The sequence below is a fragment of the Meles meles genome, chromosome 18 (genome assembly GCF_922984935.1).
Source record: "Meles meles chromosome 18, mMelMel3.1 paternal haplotype, whole genome shotgun sequence".
Taxonomy (NCBI): domain Eukaryota; kingdom Metazoa; phylum Chordata; class Mammalia; order Carnivora; family Mustelidae; genus Meles; species Meles meles.
The window spans coordinates 10,229,119-10,244,247 of record NC_060083.1 but is presented as its reverse complement, the minus strand read 5'-3'; positions in this window follow the sequence as shown (position 1 = coordinate 10,244,247).

The window sequence follows — 15,129 nt, the reverse complement described above, 5'->3', positions numbered from 1 at the left end:
CCAGCCCCGGCTCCTGTCCTCCCCCGCTGCCCTCTCCCACTCTTGCCCCCCAAAGCCTCAACCGCTGGCCCCACGGCCCCACATTCTAGGTTCTTATCCGTGCCTCAGCGGCCCCGACCCCCGGCCCCAACTCAAGCTTACGGGCAGGCAGAAGGACCTCCGAGGGTGCAGAGCTGTTCACAGGGTGTGTCCCTGCCCTGCTGTCTTGCAGCTCCAGGGATGGCCCGGGCAGGGGCAGGAAGCGGGTGGGCATGGGGAGGAAATGCCGGCCCGATAGGGACTCCCTCCTGTGACCCGGGAACAGTGGCCCTCCCGGACACAGGCCCTTATCACCTCCCTCCACAACCGTCCCCAGCTCTCCCTGTGGCTCTCTGTCCCACTCTCCATCTCCACGGGGTGGGTTGGGAGCAGACTCCTCCAACCACTCCCGAGCCCGGTCTCCAGCTGCCACTCGCTTCCCCTTTGCAGTTGCCAATTTTAACCCTGACCGCCCTCCGCCTTCCCCCTCTCCAGCGCGGGTCCCCCCAACCCACTGGCTGCACTGTGGTCGAGGTCACCAGTGCCCCCCACCCCTCTATAGCTACCAGACACTTCCCGTTATGATCTTACTCGCTTTCTGCGGCCTGCATACCCACGGCCTCTCCAACCTGGGCACTCATGCCACTCATTTCCCGCTGACTTCTCTGGCCTTTCTCAGTCTCCGTAGACTCCCTTCCTCTGTCCTTCGTGGAAAGCCAGGCTCCCCGCTGAGCTCGGTCTTTGGTTCTCTCCTTTTCTCGTGCTCCACGAACACTCAACATCGCCCTCGTTCATTCCCTGGCTGTCAGACCCCATACACCCGCCCCAGTGGCTCACCTCTGCTCTGACCCAGACCCCTCTCCCGAGACCCAAACATCCAGGTCCCACTGCCTTTTGGATTCCCTGGATGTCCCACGAGCATTAAAGCAACATGTTCAAAGCTAAGCTCATTATCTCTCCAAATAGCTGACCCGCCCGTGTTGTCCGGCCCAGTGAACAGCACAGTCACCCCCGCCCCCACTCAGCCATTCGGTACAAATAGAATCCCTGACGGTCATCCTCGCCCCTTCCCTTCTTCACCCCCCCATCCAACCTGTCCCCAAGTCCTGCTGGCTTTACCTCCCGATCTCTCCCGGATCTGCTGCTTTCCGTCGCCGCCACCGCCGTGCCAAGTCTGGGACGCCAGCGCTTCTCTCCGGCTTCACAGCATCCTCCCAGCTGGCCTCCCGACACCCTGACCTCCCTTCTCCCCACCCCCCACCGGAGTGGTCTTCCAGAACTGCCTACAGGGCCTCCCTGACATGGTCTCCGGGGTCCTGCGTGATCTGACCCTTGCCCACGTGGCCAGCCGCATCTCTTAGCGCGCCACGCTACCTTTCACTCCGGTAGACCCTTTTCTTTCTCTCTTTCCTGTGCCTGGACTGTCTTCTCACCCCTTCCCCACCTTGTGCCCAACCCTTACTTAACCGGAAAGCCTTTTAAGACTTCCCGGCACCGCGGCACCTGCCCGGCCAGCTCAGGCAGTAAGAGCCTGTGACTCTTGATCTTGGGGTCATGAGTTTGAGCCTCACGTTGGGTGTAGAGATGACTTGAAAACAGAACCAAACTTCCCGAGATCAAGCAAGGTGCCCTGTTTCAGCACATCAGCCACCGTGTCTGTTGGTCCATCACCCCTGCCAATGATTAAAATGTCCCACCTCCTGTCCCCTGGAAGGGACGTCACACGACCACGAGTCTGCCGCTGTCTGCTCACTTCCCCACTGGTGACACTTGAACCAAGTGGAAGTTACTCCGAACACTTGACGTTTATATACTTCGCCCACCGAAAGAAGTCCTTGAGAACGCGGGCGGCTCGAGGATGCGAGCATTGGGAAGTGTGGGGAGAGGCTGTGGAAAGGCCGTGAGGCGGCGTGGGGCCCTAGGGGTGTTGACTGTTGATATACTGGTATTAGGGTTTCTCCTTGTAGGCAACAGAGAATGTCCTGGCGAGTTTAGGATGAAAAGGAATTTATTTGTTCAGCATTCATGGGCCCCTTCACAGACTTCCCAGTAAGGGCCAGAGAACCCGACTGGGAACTGCAGGGCCCGGAGCAGAAGCGGCAGAACCAGTTCAGTGAGCAGAACCCGCTCCTGCTCCGAGACTGGGTCCCCGAAGCCCATGCGGCTCGAGCCGTGGAGACTCCGTGTCACCACGACCTCCCTGCGCAGAGGGGATCCCGGACCCTTCTCCTCCTTTGTGGTGCCAGCTCCCCTTCAGAGTCTGGGTGTCGCTCAGATTAGTCATACGCCTGTGCCCCGGTTGCAAGGAAGTCTGGGAAACCAAGTCTGGTGACTTTAGCTTCTGTAATAGGAGCCCGATCTGGCTGCTCCAAACATGGCTAAATCAAAGGCTTTTGCAGACGCAGAAAAGGGATTCCTCTGATTTGGAACCTACGGACGTGATCTGTGTTTCACGTTCCTCACATGACAACGTTCTGAATTTTTTTTTCTAATTTCAGTTTTTAAAAAAAGATTCTATTTAGTTATTTGACAGACGGAGATCACAAGTCAGCAGAGAGGCAGGCGGGGTGGGGGGGAAGCAGGCTCCCCGCGGAGCAGAGAGCCCGATGTGGGGCTCGATCCCAGGACTCTGGGATCATGACCTGAGCCAAAGGTGGAGGCTTTACCCACTGAGCCACCCAGGCGCCCCTAATTTTACATCTTTGAATGCTTGGAATGAACACTACTTGGCCAATAGGATTTTTTTTTTTTTAAGATTTTATTTATTTATTTGATAGAGGGTAAGAGAGACAGCCAAAGAGGGAGCACCAGCAGGGGGAGAGGGAGAAGGAGAAGCAGGCTTCCTGCCAAGCAGGGAACCCGATGCGGGGCTCAATCCCAGGGGATCATGACCTGAGCCAAAGGCAGACGCTTAACGACTGAGCCCCCCGGGCACCTCAGGAATTATTCCTTCAATACTAGGTTGGTTTGCTCGCATTTTGCTTAGAGGTTTTCCATCTAAGTTAGAAAATAGAAGTGGCTCCCAGATTTCTTTTGAGGGGCTTTGTCTTTTTCTGTTTGTTTGTTTTGCTTTGTTACCAGAGTAACAATAATTAAGCTTAATCGATAATTAAGTTGGGAAATTTTATATTGTTTAGAAAAGTTAGAGATCACAGGGATTTTCCATTCGGTGCAGGGTTGGTGGAATTCACCTATAAAATCATCTGGACTGGATGCCATTTGGGGGGTAGCTTCTGGACTACCTTTCCAATTTCTATGATATTTGGTCTTTCAAGGTTTCTTGAGTCAGTTTTGGTAGTTGGTAGTTTCTCACAGAATATCTTGCATGTGGCTATTCAGATTTATTTGGCAGGTTTGAACATGTTTACTCTTATCATTTGTTAAAATCTCCATTTTGTGCTTATGAGCCCTTGTCTTGTCTTTCTCTCTCTCTCCCTACCTCCTCTTTTTCCCTCACTGGACTTGCCAAAGATTAGTCTTTTATTGGACTCGTCAAAGAACCAGATTGATTAGTTTTACTGGACAGTTGCTGACTTTTTTCTGTTTGATGATGAATGTCTGCTTCCACTTTTAATAATTCTTTATACTTTGAGCTTATTTTCATGTTCTCTTCGTACCTTCTTGAGTTGAAATCTTAGTTCCCTTATTTTCAATCTTTCTTGCTTTTCAGGTAAATCCACTTAATTCATATGTTTCTTTTTTTTTTTTAAGAGATTTTATTTATTTGAGAGAGAGAGAATGAGAGAGAGAGCATGAGAGGGAAGAGGTCAGAGGGAGAAGCAGGCTTCCCGCCAAGCAGAGAACCCGGTGCAGGCCTCGATCCCGGGACTCCAAGATCATGATCTGAGCCGAAGGCAGTCGCTTAACCAAGTGAGCCACCAGGCGCCCCAGTACTTTTCATCTGAATACTTCTTTGATCCATTTAACATGCTTTATCACGTAATACCTAAGGGGAATATGTGTAATTCTTTAAATTCAGCATCCATTCCTCTTGGATAAGAGGACCCCGGTTTCATTTTGGGAGATCGCCTCTCCCTAGAGGAGCACAGACTTGACAGGAGTAGAGAATTAGGCACTTTGCCCTCCCACTTTGGAAACCCAAATGTCTTTGGAAGCTCCTTGCTCTGCCTACTTCCTGTCACCACCCGAGTTTAGCTCCTGGCTGTAACCTAAGCATGGACGACCGTTCTCGTCCTAGGATTTCAAGTGGTGAGTGTGGAAACAAGGCAAGAGGAAATAGAACTGGGCAGCATTCATTTCAGCAACGTGCTCGGAAAAAGCGTAGAGCGGCTCCTCCTACCGAGGCCGCGCTGCCGCCTGATTCCGGAGCCGTCCTGGACTGTCCGCGCCACCTGTGCCCAGAGAGTCCTGCCTCTTCCCACCTAGTCTCTGTCCCACTAAGTTAGGCAGAGGTGATCTCAGCCAAGGAATCCAATTCAGTGTTCTGGGTGTGGTTCCTTTTTAAAGAGCAGGAGACGTTAGCTTGGAGGCCTGCCTACTCAAGGTCCACTCAGATTTCTTTTTTATCTCTTAAAAAAAATCACTCTGCCTCCATCCTTAGGGTTCTTGGTGGGAATGATTCTATTCCTACTGCAGAAGCGGACCTCAGCCAGGCCCCGGGGCCCAAGCCAGGGGCCTGACGGAAGCAGGTCAGAGCAGCCCGTGGTCAGAGCGAGACTGGTCCAGGCATGGAAACAGAAAGCAAGCAGGACCCTTTCACAATGGGGCCCGTGACTTCTGTGGGAGGGTTGGAGAAGGCACGCTTTCTCTAGGTGTGGACAAGAGATACGTAGCCCCGGACGGGCTTGTGATCCCAAGGGGATGTGTCCTTAGGATGAAGCTGATGTCAGGGAAGGCATTAAAAAAAATTTAAAAAGTGGGAAAAAACCATTGGTATCACAAAGGTGTTGTACCAAACTAATTGTGACAATCTGTGAGCCAAAAATCTGCTTATTTCTTAAAAAACAACAACAACAAAACTCTTGTATTGGGATATTTACTTGCAACATAATGAGCTTTAAGAGGTAAAAATTAGGGACGCCAGGGCCGCTCAGTGGGTTAAGCCTCTGCCTTCGGCTCAGGTCATGATCTCAGGATCCTGGGATCGAGCCCCGCGTCGGGCTTTCTGCTCAGCGGGGATCCTGCTTCCCCCTCTCTCTGCCTGCCTCTTTGCTTACTTGTGATCTCTATCTCTGTTCAATAAATAAATAAAATCTTTTTTTAAAAAGAGGTAAAAATTATATTTTCCATTTTTTTTAAAATATTTTATTTATTTGACAGAGAGAAATCACAACTAGGCAGAGAGACAGGCAGAGAGAGAGGAGGAAGCAGGCTCCCTGCGGAGCAGAAAGCCCGATGCGGGGCTCGACCCCAGGACCCTGGGATCATGACCTGAGCCGAAAGCAGAGGCTTTAACCCACTGAGCCACCCAGGCGCCCCTATTTTCCATTTTTTTAAAGTAGAGTTGTGTGCAAAGGAATTTTTTAAATTTCAGGTAGATTTTCAAACACTTAGTGTTTCTTTGAGGCCATTGTAGGTTCATGTGCAGTTGTAGGAAATGAGACAGGGAGGGCTCCTGCGTACCTCTCCATCCACTTTCCCCCATTAGCAGCGTCTTGCAAACGCACGGGACCACATCACAGCCTGGATATGGACATTGTTCTCACCATAAGGGCCCCTCCTGTGGCCCCTTTACACCCACACTCAGCTTCCTTCCTTCCCCCGACACCCGCTGCTCTGTTCCTCGGTTCTGCAGTCTTGTCATGTCAGGATCCTGCAGTGTATGACCTTGGGGACTTGGCTTTTCTCCACCCAGCACGTCTCTGTGGTTCTGAGCGCCCAGCGGAAGCGCATTTCTTCTGTTGCTGGATGGTAGTCCACTGCGTGAACGGAGCACGGAGTAACCACTCACCCCGGGAGGTACCCGTTGTTGGCTGTTACAAGTAAATCTGCCTTAAACATCAGTGTATAGATTTTTGTGTGAGCATCCGTCTTCGTTTCCCTGGGGACATACCCAGGGGCGCAATTTCTGGTCATGGGGTCGTTCCGTGTTTATTTTGGGGAGTTTATCTTTGGGTTATTCCTTTTTTTAAAAAAGATTTATTGTATTTATTTATTAGAGAGAGTGAGCACGAGGAGGGGGAAGGGTAGAGAGAGTGAGAATCTCCAGCAGCCTCGGCACTGAGCGAGGACCCCGACGTGGGGCTTGATCTCACAACCCTGAGATCACGACATGAGCCGAAACCCAGAGCTGGACGCGTAACCGGTGGAGTCGCCCAGGCGCCCCCAAACCTCACCTTTCTGAAGTCTGTTTTCTCTCTGTTGTTCGGAATGGGTGATTTCTGTCGCCGTATCCTCAGGCTCCCTGATTCTTTTCTCTGTTCCCTCCATCGTGTTGCGGGGCCCCCGTCCTGAGCTGTAATGTCAGCCATCCTGCCTGTCGGCTGCACAGTCTCCCTCTGGCTCATCTGCGGACCTTCCGTACCTTTGGCGAAGTCAGGTCTGCATCTGCTTCGAGCACGTCCGCAACATCTTGTTAGAGCATTTTGATCGTGGCTGCTTTAAGATCTTCTCCAGAACTCTCACACCTCCGCCCTGCGCTTGTCGGCAGCTGCCGGTTGTCTCTGTCATTCATTTTGAGGTCTTTGCAGTTCTTGGTATGAGGAATGATATATACATATTTTTAATGGAAACATGGCCATTTTTTAAAAAGATTTTATTAATTTGTTTCACAGAGAGAGAGATCACAAGTAGGCAGAGAGGCAGGCAGAGAGAGAGGGGGAAGCAGGCTCCCTGCCAAGGAGAGAGCCCAATGCGGGGCTCGATCCCAGGACCCTGAGATCATGACCTGAGTCGAAGGCAGAGGCTTTAACCCACTGAGCCACCCAGGCGCCCCAACATGGCCATTTTTGTATTATTTGATGAGAGTCTGGGTCTAAAACCTTTCTGCTCCAGCTGACTTTTCGTGACACCGTTCTGGCGAGGAGAGGCACCGCCAGGCGGAGTTAGAGGTTCAAGTCCCCCCTCAGCTTCTGTTGGCACCGGCTGGGGTGAGGGCGGGGGGTCCCAGCTCCCCAGGTGCTCCCTGCCGCCTCCTAAGTGCAGAGATGAGTACCAGTCCCGACCCACCTTGCCTCCCCTGAGGCCCCGCAGCGGGGAGGGGAAGGGGTGCCTCGCGAAGGCCTGGGATGGAAACCCAGGCTCCCCTGTGGTCACTGGCTGCCTCACCCTGAGCTCCCCACCCCCACAGGGATGTTGGGGCGCCTCATAACGAGCCCCGGGAGGGTGGAAATCTAGGCTCCCTCTTTGGTCTGTGGTATTTGTCTGGAATAGAGGGGCGATTTTCCAAGTTCTTTTTTTTTTTTTAAGAGTTTATTTATTTGTCAGAGAGAGAGCACAAGCAGACAGAGCAGCAGGCACAGGGGGAAGCAGGCTCCCCGCTGAGCAGAGAGCCCAACGCGGGGCTCGATCCCAGGACCCTGGGACCATGACCTGAGCCGAAGGCAGAGGCTTTAACCCACTGAGCCCCCAGGTGCCCCCTCTTGTCCGAGGTCTGCCTTGTTAGGCTATCCCTCCCCTGGTCCTTTGGCTAAAGCAAGCAGGCTTTTGTTGGGATATTATTATTATTATTAATATTAATATTATTTTGTCTGTGCCTGCTTCTAATTGCTGACTCCTTCACCTACGTGTTTATACGGAATGTTCTGGAGTTTAGCTGGACTCAGTGGGCAGCACAGGGGAAAAGCGCACCCACTCCCACCTCCCAGAAGCGGAAATCTCCCCGGTGGCTTTCGCTACCTTCTCACGGCCAGCTTCTCAGTTTCTCACCATTGGCGACAAACATGCCATGTGAGGGTTAATTTTCTGTATCGACTTGGCCCAGACTCCCCATTTGCTCACATTTTGTCTCATTGGCTTTATCACTCTCTCTCAAGTGTTTTTTCCTGCACTATCTGAGACGAATGTGGAGACATCGTGTCCCTCTGCCTCTCACATTTCCATGTGTGTTTCCTAAGAACAGGGACATTTTCTGACATGACTGCAGTACGCTTGCTAATTCAGGAAGTTCGGTCTACGGTGCACGTTCCCATTTCACCAACTGTCCAAAAAGATGTCCTTTAGAGCCACCCCGCCCCCACCCAAGCCCAGGATCCCGCTGGAGACCGCGGCTCTCTGGTTTCCTGTAACTGTCTTTATTCTCTGGACTTTGACATTTTTGAAAACCACAGTCGAGTAGTTACGTGGGATGTCCCTCGACTGTGCAGAATCTCCCTCCATCTGTCCCACGTCTCTCATGCTGGACTTGGGGTGCGCGTTTCTGGTGCGGACTGTGGCTTTTTCTTGGGCCAATCATCAGCAAACACTTTATGTCAATTTGACCTATTTCTGGCAAGGTTCCCTCTGCCAGTGGCTAAGGTGGATCCCGTGCGCTTTCCCGCGGTCAAGATCCTGGTTTTCCTTTTGTTGCTAAGAAGTGCTTTTGTGGGGAGGTGTTTGGATCCCACGCGAATACCGTGTTCCCGATTAGACTTTGGCCTGCAAACCACAGCGCCCCTCGGTGGCCCTCGTGGGGTCCCATCATTGCTGGGAAGCTTGAAAAAAATCTTTGTAGGTGCTTTATTTTTTTATTTTTATTTTTTAAAAGATTTTATTTATTTGACAGAGATCACAAGTAGGCAGAGAGGCAGACAGCAGGGGGTGGGAAGCAGGCTCCCTGCTGAGCAGAGAGCCCAATGCAGGGCTCGATCCCGGGACCCCAGGATCATGACCTGAGCCTAAGGCAGAGGCTTAACCCACTGAGCCACCCAGGTGCCCCAAAATCTTTCTAGGTGCTTTAACTGTATTCCTTTTCCTCGTAACCGGCAGAACTGGACTAAAAACCAAACCTGTGAGTCGGAAGCAGGTTTCTCGGAACCGTCCCGACTGTCGTCCAGTGTGGAATGTTCCCACGCGGTGTTTGCCGGCAAAGCCACTAACCGGGCCGTCTGCGGGGGTCTCCTGGGCTCTAAGGATGTGACCTTCGGGGGGACCATGGTGGAGTCGACGGCTCCGGATCTGGGAATTCCAGGAGGGAAACTGGTCCCACCGAGCTCTGCCAGCAGCGCGATCTGGGTGGGTGTGTGTGTGTGTGTGTGTGTGTGTGTGTGTGTGTGTGATGTCCTTTGTTGAGCAGAAACTCCCAAGTGGGATGTGTTCAGGCCATCAGTGTTTCCTTTCATGGTTCGCGGTCTTGGTGTCTTGTTTAAGAAAATCCCACTCCAAGGTCGCAGGACACTCTCCCACGTTCTCCTCTCTTAGCCTCGCAGCTTTCCCGCTGATTTAAAGTCCTTCCTCTGCCTGCCCTTTCCTTGTGTCATGGCGTGTCTTGGGGAGGCGGCTTTCTTTGCTTTCTTCCTGCATTGTCCCCCACGGGGGAGGCAGCGGCTCAGCCCGTCTGTGATGCCACCTGCCCTTGCAGATGTCACCCCACTGTTCGCCGCCACCGCGCTCTGTGTGCGCCCGGGCGGCTTCTCCGCTCTGACCCGCTTCCCACAGCTCGCTTGTCCGCCGCGAGGCAAGGCCCCCTGTGTCCTTGTGTGTTTTGTGTTTTTGTTTGTTGTTGCTTGTTTGCTACAACTTCGTGGGGTGTTTTAAGATGTGCCGGGGTGATCCCATCCCCTTTTATTTTTCAGAACTGATGTGGCCATTTGTGGACCATTATACTGTCAGAAACGTTTCACCTTTTTTTTTTTTTTTAATTTTTATTTATTTATTTGACAGACAGAGATCACAAGCAGGCAGAGAGGCAGGCGCAGAGAGAGGGGGAAGCAGGCTCCCCGCTGAGCAGAGAGCCCGATGCGGGGCTCGATCCCAGGACCCTGGGACCATGACCTGAGATGAAGGCAGAGGCTTTAACCCACTGAGCCCCCAGGCGCCCCAGAGCAGGACTGAATCGTCCCCCGTCAACTGTATACCCACTCTTTTGCCGCCGCTTACGTTGGCAGGAGAAACATTCGTGATGACTAGTTCTCAAGAAGGTCTTTTTCATGATCTCAGCACGGGACTGAGGGGACTTTTGGAAGGAAAATGCCGATGGACAGGGAGATCAGACAAAAACCTTTCCCAAAACACGTCCTGCGTGTCGCAGGTGTGCGCCCATCGCCGTAAGGAGGGACGATAGTAATTGTGTCTGTTTCGTGTCTTTCACAACCGTCATCCTCCATAGACACAGACAAGACCCTCAAAACCTGCCCTGCGATGTCGGTGAGCACACAGTCCCTGTGAGTATTTGATTATTTAAAGGGTCTCTTCACCGTTAGGATGCCCAGGTCAGCTCCTGGAGCTAGTCCTCTGCGGAGCCCTGCAACAGTCTGTCTTACTCTTATTAATTTTTTTTAGACTTTTAGAAACGGAGTCATAACTTACACAGAGAAACGCACCCACGGCTTTTTTAAAAGGCCGAGTCCCGCTGCTTCTAGTCCAAGCAGAGCATGCACGGTGTGCACGGAGCAGGGCCCCCGGTGGGGAGAGCTCGGGAGTCGGAGCTCATCGGGGCTTCTCGCGTCCTGCCTGTGTGAGGATGGCCCGGCTCGGGGCTGGGGGAGATCCGGGAGTTCCTGGCAGAGGCGCTTCTTGGACTCGGAACCAACTTCTCCTGGGCTTCCAGAACCATCAGCAGGATCCATGTGGCAGTGCGCCTTCTCTCTCCGGAGCCAAGCCCACGATGTTCTAGAATGTTCCCTGGAATGCACCATCCGTGTTTGGCTGATGCTGAGACCTGCCCTCCCGCCTTCTCCCTCTGTTCTAGAGGAGAAGTGGGTTCCAGACGGCCTGTGACCAGGCGGCCAGAGTGGACCCCTTCTCTCCTGCAGCGGTGAGCCCCAACGACTCTTGTTTTCTCCTGTAGCCGTGTGAGGTAAGAGGCAGGTCCTAGGGAGGGTGCGGGCGTCCTCCCGGGCTGGGGGACCCCTGGCTGCATCGCCCACGCCAGATGCCCCTTCCTCCACCTTCCCTCTCACCCCTTCCTCCCCCGTCTCTGACTCTGTCTCGTCTTGGCCACTCTCCACCAAAGATTTTTATTATGAGTCTTTGTTCTCATCTCTTTCTGAGGAACCAGTGGCCGTCCTGCTCTGGCCCGAGTTCCCCCCGGACACACGGATCACCGCCCTCTCCGCCCAGGCGTCTCTACGCGGTCCCCATTGGTGCCCTCGAGGCATGGCGTGTGGCAGCCCAAGCACCCCACAACCTCGTGAGCCTTGGGCGGTTTTCAGCGGCGGAGGACACGACCCGTCGGTCTCTGTCGTTTGCTTGCCTTTGGGTTTAGGGTTTTGACCCTACAGGAACATTCTGTAGTTTTTTTTCTCTTTATGGCCTGACATGGGGCTGCAGGGGAGGGAAGAAAGGCCTTCTTCCCTCCGAGATAAGTGACCGCTGCTGCTGGCTTTCCTGTAGGGCTTTCTGGATTTCGTGCCATATGCGGATTATCTGGCCCAGAGCGCGGCATTCGGGAGTTGAGGGTCTGCTGGTTATTTGGATGATGGGTTTTCTAGTTGTTACAATGGGATTTATCTGATTAAGGCTTCTTTTCCATATTAACGTACTATTTTATCTTCGGACTCTCCTATACTGAACAGAAACAGCTCGACCCTCTTCCTCGGCACCAGTAAATCCAAGTCAGGAGCCGCGGCTTTCATCTGCGGGTTTGGCAAAAAGTTTTCCAGCTCGATGCTCTTCTGTCCGGGGGAGGACGTGAGGACAAGCGTTCTCGTCCTCGGTCCCGCGTGAGCGGTGTCAGCGACTGCTTTTCTCGGAGAACAGTTTGACAAAAGGCACCAACTTTGTTTGGGTTTTGTTTTGAATGCTTTAAAGATTTTATTTGACAGAGAGAGAGATCACAAGTCGGCAGAGAGGCAGGCAGAGAGAGAGGAGGAAGCAGGCTCCCCGCTGAGCAGAGAGCCTGATGCGGGGCTCGATCCCAGGACCCTGAGATCGTGACCTGAGCCGAGGCAGCAGCCTAACCGACTGAGCCGCCCCCCGCCCGGCGCCCTGTGCAACTGTTCTCTTCACACACCTGTACGGAGACGCACCAACGGTAAGGGAGGGCACCTATCAGGCGGGCGGCGACCACGCGCAGATTTCAGGTCGGCTTGACCTGGCTGTGAGCTCTCACTCACTCACTCTTCCATTTCAGACCTTCCTTCCCACTCCTTGGCCCCTGCTTTAGGCCTTTTTAGTTTCCCACGTCCCACCGTCTCCATGACGCCCTCCTGCTCTGCTCTCGAGGGCACCCACCCGTGCACCTCCCCCAGTAAGGTCCCTGCTCCATCCTGCAGGGCCAGGAAGCGCTCTATTCGGGGAGCAAGGGGCTTGAACCTCGCAAGAGCGGGATTGTGAATTCCCGAGTTTCCTCCGCTCGCTGTGACCCGACCTGCTGTGCCGCTGGGTTCTGGGGGTGGCGGGAGGGCTGCTGGCTGGGGGCCTGGGGAGGGGTCTGCAGGTCTGCGGGAGGGGGCGAGGGAGAACCTGTGGCATAGTTTGCCCTCCCTGCATCTAAAGGACAGCATGCGTTGCTTTCTTATGGTCAGAAGGATCTTTCCGGGTGCCGTGTTGTGGGGTATTTTTGTTTTCTTTACGCTAGTTTACTGTTCTTCAGGCTGTTTTTTTTTAAAGATTTTATTTGACAGACAGAGATCACAAGGAGGCAGAGAGGCAGGCAGAGAGAGATGGAGAAGCAGGCTCCCCGCTGAGCAGAGAGACCGATGTGGGACTCGATCCCAGGACCCTGGGATCATGACTTGAGCTGAAGGCAGAGGCTTTAACCCACTGAGCCACCCAGGCGCCCCTTCATGGTACTGCTGTTAAGCCAGAGGGGGACTGACTGGGGAGGTGCCTCGTTCAAAGAAGTGCCAGCCAACCAGCTTGCGGGGGAAAGCCAGCACAGCCGGCCAGGGCTGGGGGTGCTCGAGGCCCTCTGTCGTCTGTGTCTGGGTGCATCGTGTCTCTCCCTGTGGAAGTGTGCGGTCCTGTGCCCCCTCCCAGCAGAGCGCACCCCCTTCCTGAATCGTTGCTGGACATCGTCAGGGATGGACTTCCTTGGGCCGGGCTTGGGCCAGTGTCCTCCCCTGGACCCGTCAACCTTGGCCAGAGGGCGGGTGTCTCTGAGTACCTGGTCGGTCCTCTGGGGTCCCCTGCCCGGAAAAGGGACAATGCTGGGAAGATGTTCCTTCACGTGCACAACTTACCTGTTCAGTGTTTGTTGAGCGCCTCTGATGTGTGCGGCTCTGGGCTTTGTGCCCCGAGCACAGTAAACCAGCAAGCTCTCGGCCACCAGGGAACGTCGGACAGTGTAGGAAACGGGGCTGGCTAGACACGGCTCTGGCTGACCCCACTCTCCCTGTTGACAGGAGGAAGGGGGGCTCTTCCTGCTGCGCGCAGAGGAGTCTCATCAGACCGGCCTGGGGTCTCTCGACTGTGAGGGGCCCCGTGGCTGAGAATCCGGGCCCAGCATGGTGGGGGTGGGGCGGCCGCTGCTCCCAGTTGGCGAAGGGAGTAGCTTGCCTGTTAGGCCGAGATCTCTGGGTCCAGCCTGGAGGTCAAGGCATCCCCAGGAACAGACTATTTTGTGGGGCGTTCACGAGAGAAACACAAAGCCGGGACGCCTGGGTGGCTCAGTCGGTGAGGCGTCTGCCTTCCGCGCAGATCGTGGTCTCAGGGCCCTGGGATCGAGCCCCACGTCGCGCTCCCTGCTTGGGGGGGAGCCTGCTTCTCCCTCTCACTCCCCCTCCGTGCTCTCTCTCTCAAATAAAATCTTAAAAAAACCCAAACACCACAAAAACACAAAGCCCAGGCCCAAGTCAGGTGCCTGACCCACACCGTGCAGGAAGCTTGCTGCCTCGGGCCATCGTTGTCCTCAGCGAGCCAGCTCTGCGCCCACCCAGGACAGTCTCAGGCCAACCCCATGCCTGTGCCCCCTCCCGGCTGCACCTGCAGCCCCAGGGCGTTGGGCGGGGGTGGGGTGGGATCAAGGACCAAACTTTGCCCCTGAAGAGGGCGGCTGCTGCCACCAGAAAGCTGAGCCCTCGCCCCAGAGGGGCTTACAGAGGCGAGAAAAGTCAGGCTGGTCAGGAGCCCAAGCAGCACGGAGCAGAGCCAGGGCGGGAAAGGCGGGAGCGGCGCGTGGGTCCCTGGAGTGGCCTTGGCCTCTGATCCAGGTCCCATCTGCCCAGCCCTCGCGGAAGCCCACCGTGCACCTGGCCTGCGGAGCCGCTTCTGGTAACACACGGAGGCCAAGTGACCCGGCGTCTCGGCGACACTCGGACAGCGCTGCTGTCCCCGAAAGCTGCTCTCTCCTGCTTTATCAGCTCTGGAACCCGAGCGGCCGGGCCAGCACAGGGACCCTGGAGGGCGCATTCCCGTCCGATAAATCTCTGCATCTGTCGCAGCCCTTGCCCAGGCCCTGACCCGGGGGCCGCAAAACAGCACCAGCCCCAACCGGAGCCAGGAGACCCGCCAGTGGCGCACAGAGGTGAGCGGGGGCCCAACAGGTGCGCTCTGCGAGGCTTCAAGGACGCATGGGAAATGGAAAAGCTGCACGGACCCTCTGGCCTTTGGGGTCCTTGCTTGTGGCTCGGGCTCGAGGATGAGGGACCTCACAGGCAGAAGAAGGACACCCCGAAAGGACAGGCATTTGGTGCAGTGTAACGGGAACACAGGTGCGCGGTCGGTGAAACAAATCGCTCAGTCTCGCGCTGTACCGCCCGCCTGCTTGAGTGGCTGCGGACCTGACCACGGCCCGGTTTGGCACCTTTGGGACGGCGGTGACGGGCTTCTCGGATTCATGTGAGGACTTGGCCGGCGCAGAGCTCAGCACCTCCGACGGCACCCGCGAGCCCAGACGGCTTCTTAGAGAAAACCCACGAGATTCCTGGTATCCCCCTAACTCAGGGCTCTTTGGGGATGGAACTTAGGAATAAGGATTTTAAGCAAGCACCTCAGATGATCGATTAGGGTGGTCTAAGGAAACTTTAAGAAAAAACATCAGTCCCAGGGCGCCTAGGGCGGGAAGCCGGCGTGCCCACGCGCGGCCACAAGGCGGCAGCAGGGAGGCCCGAAGCGGGTGTGGATGTGAGGGGC